The sequence below is a fragment of the Chinchilla lanigera genome, unplaced genomic scaffold (genome assembly GCF_000276665.1).
Source record: "Chinchilla lanigera isolate Chin_1 unplaced genomic scaffold, ChiLan1.0 scaffold00018, whole genome shotgun sequence".
Lineage (NCBI taxonomy): Eukaryota > Metazoa > Chordata > Mammalia > Rodentia > Chinchillidae > Chinchilla > Chinchilla lanigera.
The window spans coordinates 25,284,376-25,293,712 of record NW_004955419.1 but is presented as its reverse complement, the minus strand read 5'-3'; positions in this window follow the sequence as shown (position 1 = coordinate 25,293,712).

Here is a 9,337-nt window from a genome sequence, read left to right as displayed (position 1 = left end):
AAACCTTTGAGTGGTGACTGGATCTTGATGGCTCTGACTTCATGAATGGATTAATCAGTTTATGCAGCCATAATTTAATGGGTTACTGTGAGGTGATGGGAACTTTAAGGGGTGGAGCCTAGTTGGAGAGAGTAGGTCATGGGGGGCATGCCCTTGAGGTATAGTCTGTTCCCAACTCCTTCCCCTCTTTCTTTGCTTCCTAGTTGTCTCAGGTGAGTACTCTGCTCTGCCATGTGCTCCCTGGCATGCTGTTCTTCACCACAGGTCTGCAGTGCTGGGGCTAAGCAAATAGACTGAAACCTCTGAAATTGTGAGAAAAATATTTCCTCCTTTAAGTGATTTTTTTCAAGTATTTTATCATAGGAATACAAAAGTGACTAACACAATTTACCATCTACACTCTTTACATTTTTCAAGAATATGGTAACTCTCACTTACCTTGGTCTTAGTACAAGCATCACTCTTTCAGGGCAACCTCTAACCTCCCTCTTCAGAGTATTTGTTAATAATATTTGTTGGGGCTGGGGATTTAGCTCAGCAGCACAGCGCCTGCCTGGCAAGCGCAAGGTCGTGAGTTCGGTTCCCAGTACCAGAAAAAAAACGAAAAAAACAAAAAAAAAAACAAAAAAAAATAGTATTTGTTACTGTGATAGAGCATGCACTTAGCATGTGCAAGGCCCTGGGTTCAGCATACGTGTACACACACACACCCACACAAAACCCTGTATCACTTTAAATGTTCTTGCTTTGGTTTGTTTATGTTTGTGATACTGGTATGCTGCTATTGTTCTTTTTTTGTTTTGTTTTGTTTGTTTCTCATTTACTACTCGCTTTAAAATAAAATTTAGAAAAAAGAAAATAATAACTGTAGTGACCAGACCATATAATAATAGATCTCTTGAACTTATTCCTCCTGCCTGTCTGTAATTATGCACACTTTGACCCATATCTCCCACTCCTAATCACCCCAGGCTCTGGCAACTACTATTCTACTCTTTACTTCTGTATCAGCCTTTTTGGTTCTTATTTATGAGTGGATCATGAGATTTTTCTTTTTCTTTTTCTTTTTTTCTTTTTTTTCCCGGTACTGGGAATCGAACTCACAACCTTGCACTTGCCAGGTAGGCACTGTGCCGCTGAGCTAAATCCCCAGCCCCTGCTTTTTTCTTGAACTTGTCTTACTATTTCAATATTACATGTTGTTCTTCTACAATACTGGTCCCCTTTACCCATGCTTTTTCAATTCTTTGCAAAATCCTTCATTCCTGGGTTTAAATTTTGACTTCCCTAACACACCACAATATACCACAAGGGTTATCTGTCTTGTTCACTTTTGTGTCTTCACTGTTTTACATGGTTGACTGGCACAACATGGGCAATCTCTAAATACTGCTGGATGAATGGAGCTATTGTCACCATGCTTCCTGCCCTGCCCTGGCCCCTGCTGTCATTGTTATTGAAGTCACCCCTGCCAAAATTGCCTTATGTTTTATCACTATTGTTCTGTGCCTAGTGAAGCAGCTTCAGAATGTGATTTTGCTGTTCTACTTTTACAACTCTCTTAATTGGGAATCCAGACTTAGTGCTGAATTAAACTGTATGGACCTGATGCCAAGCCCCCTAGACATTAGATTTTTTTTTTTTTTTTTTTTTTTTTTAGTGAGGGAACTACTGTACATGTTTATTTTAGCTTTAAGGTTTCTTTGCCTGTGGTACTCAGGATTGAATCTAGGACCTTGTGCATGCTACGCCAGCACTCTACTACTGAGCTATACCCCCAACTCCCATTAATTTTAAGGAATACTTTTCAACTGGGAGCCAGGGAAGAATTAAAAACTATTGGCTCAATTCAAGTTCACATATACATATACAGATTAGTAGATATATATGGTAATGTATGCATGAGTACACACATGAAAATGTACATATATAAACATAAGGGCCCCAGCTGTGATACTCCAATATCCATGCATGCACACTCTCACAGAGGCAACGTGATATATATTCATTCCTTACATATGTACACAGAGAGTAAAATGACATATGCTTGGCACTTATGTATATGTATAGAGGCAAGCTGATGTACTCTTCACATATGTATACACACAGGCAAATGACATATGCCCAATACATATGTCTACATACAGAGGAAAGCTGACATACTTAAACACATTCAGTGGTAAAATATAATTATTTAGTTCCATTTGATTCACTGTAATTCTTCCGTATACCTAGTTCCTTGCTGTACCTCTCATGATTCTTAACTTAACAGAGGTCATTCTCACGTTCCCAGACTCTTGGCTGTAACCTCTTGTCCTCCCCTTGACCTACCTGCTATTTGTCATCACTTTCCTTCCTGCGGCTTGGCTGCCCCTGCCAGTCACCAGGCTGCCCTCCTGCAGGTTTCTGTAGTAGGCAGCCAGCCCAGAGGAGCTGTTTTGACTGCTGACTTTAGCTCTGGGTTTTGTTTCAGAGTACAGGCTGTAAAGTAAGACGGATCTGGCCCCAGACCTGTTGCCCACTACTGTGCAACCTTGGGAAAACTACTTAACTTTTTCAAACCTGTTTTCTCATCTATAGAATGAGTTTCCCCATTAGGTTTTTGGTTGCAGCACATTGGGTACTGCATGCAAAGCTTTTAACCTAATACATAAGTGTAGTTAATGAAAACTGTGACTAACAATAACTGATATTTATTACATGCTTACTCTGCTACTGCTACTAATAGCCAATTACTTATTGAATACTTGTGATACACTAAGAATAGTTCTAAGCACTTGGCATATATGTTCCTATCTTACAACAACCTCATGGAATAGGGAAAAAAAGTGAAACTGAGTAGATCATGGAACTGAGGCATGGGGAAATGAAATAACTTGCCCAGGGTCATAGAACTACCACGTGGCAGAGCTAAGATGCAAACCCAGATGGCTTGGTTCCAGAGCCTAGATTCTTAATTACTATGTTATACCTCCCTACTTCCATTTATATGTGATTGTCTTTGTCAGAGAAGCTATTTCTCTGGTACAATCCTTTATGAATTAAAGCTCTTGGAGAAATTTTTGAGTTGCAGCCGAGAATTTCCATTTGCTGAAAGATGAAGAAAAACCTTTTCTATTCTGAGCAGTGCTGAACAATTGAATGACAAGACAACCTGCAGGAAAAACACAGAGATGCTTCCTCATTCTCTCTACCCACTCACAGGGACTGTTTGGGTGAGAAAGCTTTCAAACCAACATAATTATAGTGGGAGTCTGTTCTCCACCCAGAGTTAGGCTGTTCCCTGGATTCCCATTGAACTTTTTTGTACAGGTGCCTGTAAACGCCTCTTTGGCTTCTGCTTACCATCTACATAGTTGAGGTCATTAATGGGGTCTGGGTAAGAATAACAGTGCCTTTAGCTGCAGTCCTTGCTAATCATAGGAATCCCTGCACCATAATCACAAAAAAATCCCAACAAACTCTAACACTCTTGTATTGTGCTCCGGATGGCTCATGCATACTCTTTGGTGGCTGTATTTTTGTTGTTGTTGTTCTGGGGATTGAACACAGTGCCTTGCACATGCTAAGCATGTATCTACCACTGAGCTATACTCCCAGCCTCTGGCTGTTGTCTTTTTAAAGAAAATTCACATTAAGCCAGGTGTGGTGGCACATGCCTGTAATCCCAGCACTCGAGAGGCTGAAGCAGGAGGATCATTGCGAGTTCGAGGCCAGCCTGGGCTACAAAGTGAGCTCAAGGCCAGGCTGAACTGCATAGCAAGACCCTGTCTCAAAAAGACAAAAGAAAAAAAAATTCACAGTAATTATAATTATTAATGGCATTTAATGTGGTATTTCCATACATGCATACAGCGTATATTTAATCACATCTATCTTTCTTCCACCACTCTCTGCTCCCTGCTCTTTTCTCAGGTCCTGGTATTCACTATTCTGCATTCAGGTTCACTCTTTTTTAGCATCCACATATGTGAGAGAACATGTGATACTTGTCTTTTTGTGCTTGTTTATTTTTCACTTAACATAATGTCCTTCAGATCTATGCATTTTGCTGCAAATGACAGGATTCCATTCTCAATGGCTGAATACTATGCCCATATATACTCTATAAATCCATTCTATATCCATTTATTTATTGATGGGTACCTAGGCTGATTCCTTATTAGTTTTTGTGAGTAGTCTGGCTACAGTGTTTTTTTTTTGTTTTGTTTTGTTTTGCTTTCGGTACCTGGGATCAAACTCATGACCTTGTGCTTGCGGGCAGGCGCTGTGCCCCTGAGCTAAATCCCCAGCCCCCTGGCTACAGTCTTGATGGTGCCAATCTTGGCTCAGTCTTCTGTCAGACAATGGTGCTTCTCCATCTTCTCATGCTTGCAATGTGGTAGGGCTTTTGGGTTAGAATGAACAAGGTGACTCCACGTGTCGAGTTTTATAGCCTTGGGTACTTAACTTGATGAGGCCTTTAAGTCTTCATTTATAAAATGAAAATACTACCTACCAACGAGGTGGGTAGGAATATTAGTGACTATAAGTATGAAGCATCTGGCATTACCCAGGATACAGCAGGTTTTCACTGAGTTGTAGTTATTATTGCATGATCCAACATTATTATCGTCTTCTCTACTAGAATGTAAGATCTATCAAAAGCAGGGACCTTATTTGGTTCACTGATGTTCTCTCTGGAATAGTGCCTAGATTCCAATAAGTATTCAGTGAATGTTTGCTGAATCACTGAAGGAAGTTCTAAACAACTCCTAGGCCCTTCTTATTCTGGCCAGCATCATGACCCTCTTATTCTGCTCATGTTGTCCTTTGCTCATGTTGTTTCCTCTGCCGAGGACATTCCCTCTTTAACTTTCACTTATCCTGATCTTAGCATAAGCCTCTGTCCTCCAGGGAAACTTCCTACCTTCCTTTTCATAGTATGTGTTAACTGTGTTGCACATTTACTTTTTTTTTTTTTTTTTTTTGGTTTTTCTCCGGTACCGGGAACCGAACTCACGACCTTGCGCTTGCCAGGCAGGCGCTTTTGCCGCTGAGCTAAATCCCCAGCCCCAGCACATTTACTTTTAATTGTTTTGTTATTTAAGATTTGACTGTAAGCTTTCAGAGGACAGGGACCAGGTCTGTTGTATTCACCAGTGAATTCTGTGGGATGGGACTAGATCATTAGTACAAATTTGTTAAAGGAATAAATTACTTTGCATACTTTCCCCGTTTTTTAAAGACCCCTCTTTGCGGGAAGTAGGGTCTGGTTTCTGAAATTGGATTAGAGGTCAGTGCCAGGCTGTGCTAGGGCTCCACCATAATTCACCCTTTCCCTCTGTTTCTGGCTCAAGCTCTTTGACGCTCCTACCAGCGCCAATTAGTCAGCCCCAAGGTGTCTCATTATCATTTATTGGGTCTTCATTATGCAGCTAGATCATCCAGCAGGAGGCCCAGAAAAGCCAAGATTTTGGCAGGGATGGAAGTATCGAATGGGATTTGCCATTTACTCCTACCCCATCCTTACTCCCTTTATATTTAGTATTTATCACACTGTGGTGTAACTGTTAATTTTCAACTGTCTCCCCACCACACAGTGAAGGCAAGATTATCTCTTGTCCCCAGAGGCTGCTGTAGTGTCTAGCATTTGACAAATTCTCATAAAGGTTTCTTAAAGGAATGCACTGTTTTCTATGAGTAAAGCTTTATTGAGGACAAAAACCAAGTCATAGGAGAAAGAACTGTATCTTTTATTTTTTTCCCTGAGCCATGAAATCCCTTTTTAAGTTAATTTGTTGTTTTTTTTTTTAAACTTGGAACCGCAAATATTGCTGATAGAGCACAACTAATGCTGTTCAAATACAGGATCTCTCATAAATTATTGATCAAAACTTACCTCCGTAAGAATAGACTTCCCTAACCTCCTGTCTTTGGGCTCAGCTCTAAGACTGCCTTTAACAAGTGGGATGAAAATCTGGGTGTGGAGGTGCACTCCTGTAATCCCAGCATTCCAAAGGCTGAGGCAGAAAAATTGCCCTCAGTTCATGACCAGCCTGGGCTATATAGTGAGTTCATGGCCAATCAATTACACAGTGAGACCCTGTCTCAAAGACCAAACCAAACGAAACCAAAAAACGAATCCCAATTCCGATAGATTAATTGGTGGTCAACTTGAGTGGGAACGCCCTGCTGAATTGAGCATGGTTTTGGGCAAGGAGGTTTGTTGTCAGGACAGCATAAGAGGAGAACGAAACGGGAAGAGTGCATGCTGCTAATTTCCCAGGAGAAGCTTTGATGTGGTTGGTTTTCCTAATATGAATTTAGCTGTTCTCTTCTGTTGGAGGAGCTCGGGTGTTTGCTGTTACCAGGAATGGCTGGTGTTCTTTGGTGGAGCTTTGGTCTTTGCCTTTGTCTTAGTGTTGCTTTCTGGCTCCAGTGCAGATCCCTGAGCCTCCTAGCACAGATCCTTCACTCTGCCAGTGCAGACTTTTGAGCTTCCTCCACTGGCCCTTGGTCCTTTCCAGTGCAGATCCTTGATACCCACTTGGGTGACACATGACTGTGGGCTCTAGGCCTCTGGCTGGACTTGTATGGACACTGCTGTGGGATCCAGGCCCTCCACTGGATTCTTCGGGTTTCTATGCATGGAGAGATCTCTTGTACTTTTCTGCATTTGACTTTTTTGGTGACTATTATAAGGTAATCCTATAAATTTATGTGTCCTATATTAAATCTATTCCTTTGCAAACCCTGACTATAACACGAACCAAACAAAAACAAAAAACTCCCCAAAACAAGTGTAATGTTAGCAGACATGTACAAGCTAGCAGTGTGAGAAGTGTCTGCAAGGTTGGGCCTGTCCCTTTGCACCACTGTCGAGTCCATTAGATTCCTTCTGGTGGCTACTGTCTCCTCAGCCAGGGCCCCAGAATGAACACTGGTGGAGTGGACCAGAGCTCACTGTGTACCAAAGAGCCAAGCCTCCCTGAATCTGCAGCTTAGAGCACAGCCACACAGCTCCGCCTAACCTACATCTGGCAGACCCCAGCCACCTATGGTAAGACCTATGAGAACTGATTATTTTTTCATGTTGCCACTGAGATTTTATGACTGTTTGCTATTAAGTAATAGCTGATTAAGGATAGGTCAGGAGGTTCCAAATTTGGTGCTGTGTCTGAGTTACATAGAGAACTTCAAACAAAGAGATACGTGAGCCTCACCCAGACTGTCCAGAGTGGTGTTCAGAAATCTACATTCTTTTTAGACTTTCCGGGTGCTTTTTATGTAGTGAGTCTCACGTCCTTTTGCTATCTTGTATGTTGGAGTCACCAATATTAAAATATGTGATGGAGTTTTTCCTTAGATAACCTCTAAGACCGTTTTTTTCTACTGAGATTGTATGATCAAAGTTGGGGACATCTTGTTTGTGAAGTAGAATCCTTTTCAATTTGAAAATTTCTCAGAAATCTGTGTTGAATTTTTCCTGCCTAATTTGAAGAAGCAGATGTAAATGCAATTGCAATGTATGGCCCCAGGGTTGTTTGCTTTTTAAGAGTTGTCTCCTCTTCATATTTCTGCTTGGGCTATGGTCCACAGACTAATGAAAATTTAAGGCAGAATATGGGGCTTGCAAAAGCTGAGATACAGGTAAGGAGAGAAGCACAGAGGCAGTCAAGCTTAGAGAAGCTGCTCAAAGAGTGGTTTGAGAAGGAGCCTTTGGTGGCTTTAGCAGTCAGGGACCTGGGATCACACCTGATTTAGGCGAGTCAGGAGTTCAATTTTAGTTGTAAAAATTGCCATGCTCCTGCTGACAATTAAGAGGCCTGGTGCAAATGTTATAAAATGTTTAGAAGTGCAAATTTATTTATATAAAAAGCAGGATGAAAGTACAATTTAGAAAATATCTTTTTAAAGTTATAACAATACAAGCTTTCACTGGAAAAAATTCAGACCACACAGAAAACTAGAAACTGTTACTCATAACCCACTTTTAATATATTGCTGTACAGTCTTCATGACTTTTTTCTGTGGATATGTACACATGTATATTTTAGAAAAATACAACTTTGTTATACATACTTATTAGTATCCTGCTATGCTCCATGTCAGTAAGCATTAACCTAATCATCATCGGTACCTGTGTAATACTCCAATGCACAAAGGGATAACATGTTTTAACTAGTCCTTATTGATGAATATTTAGGTTATATCTTACTACTATAAAAAGGCTGTGATGCATTTTTTTTTTTTTTTTTTTTCTGGTACCAGGAATCGAACTCACGACCTCATGCTTGCCAGGCAGGCGCTGTGCCACTGAGCTAAATCCCCAGCCCGTGATACACATTTTTATTCGTACTTTTTGTGTGACTGTCCAAACATTTCTTTAGGATAAATTCTAGTCAGTGGAATTGCTAGATTAAAGGATAAACACATTTTAAAGGTTTTTATTTTTAAAATCCATAATCAAATTGCCCTCCCAAAATATATAATAGCGCTGGGTCAATTCTGTTATTATTATTATTTTTTTTTTACACAGTGCTGGGCAAATCCAGGGCTTCCATTCTTCTGTGTCACCTTTTCCTTCCATTTGCTCTTTGTGTTAGAACCCCCAGTTCTCCTTATTAGTATTTTCTTTCATATGTACAGTGAAGACACTTTTCCTAATGTGGATTTTCACACATTTTTAAATTTTGAGTTAAATTGATGAGTTTTTCAGTAAGATTTAAAAACTCCCTCTGAGCTGGAGGTAGCATAATAGACTGAAAAAGGCAGAGGATTTCCGAAGAATTTAGTGCAGGATCTCATCTGGGTAGGGTTCACCTCGCAGGATTGGAAGTCATCACTTTTTTCTGGGTCCCAACTACCTCATGTGTAGAACAGAATGAAAATTCCCTTGTAAGCGCTAGAAAAAAGAACCTAAGAGAATACACACAGCTTCTTCCAGGCCTCGTCTACAGCAAATCCTCTTTAAACCTTAGCTCTTACGGGGGGAGAGGGCAATCCGCACTTTATGTTAAATTCAGCTGGTGTCTGAGTACCTGGGAGCGCGGGTGAGGAGGAGTCCTAGCGATTCAGCCCTTCGCCCAGCGTCTCAGGGCGCTGCAGGGCTGGAGCCCCGGCGCGGGTTCCAATCCCGATCCTGCCGGCGCGCGGTGTGACCTTGGACAAGTCACCTTCACCCTCCGCGGCTCAGTTTCCTCACTTGGCAAGCAGAAACGCGGCAGAGCCCGTCTCCTTCGGAACTGCCCGCGTTCCGAATCGCTGGACGGAGACGCTCCCGAAACGCTCGCCAAGGACGGCAGCACGCAATCCGGAGGGCAGCGCCCGGCGGCGGGAGGGGAGCGGAGCGGCG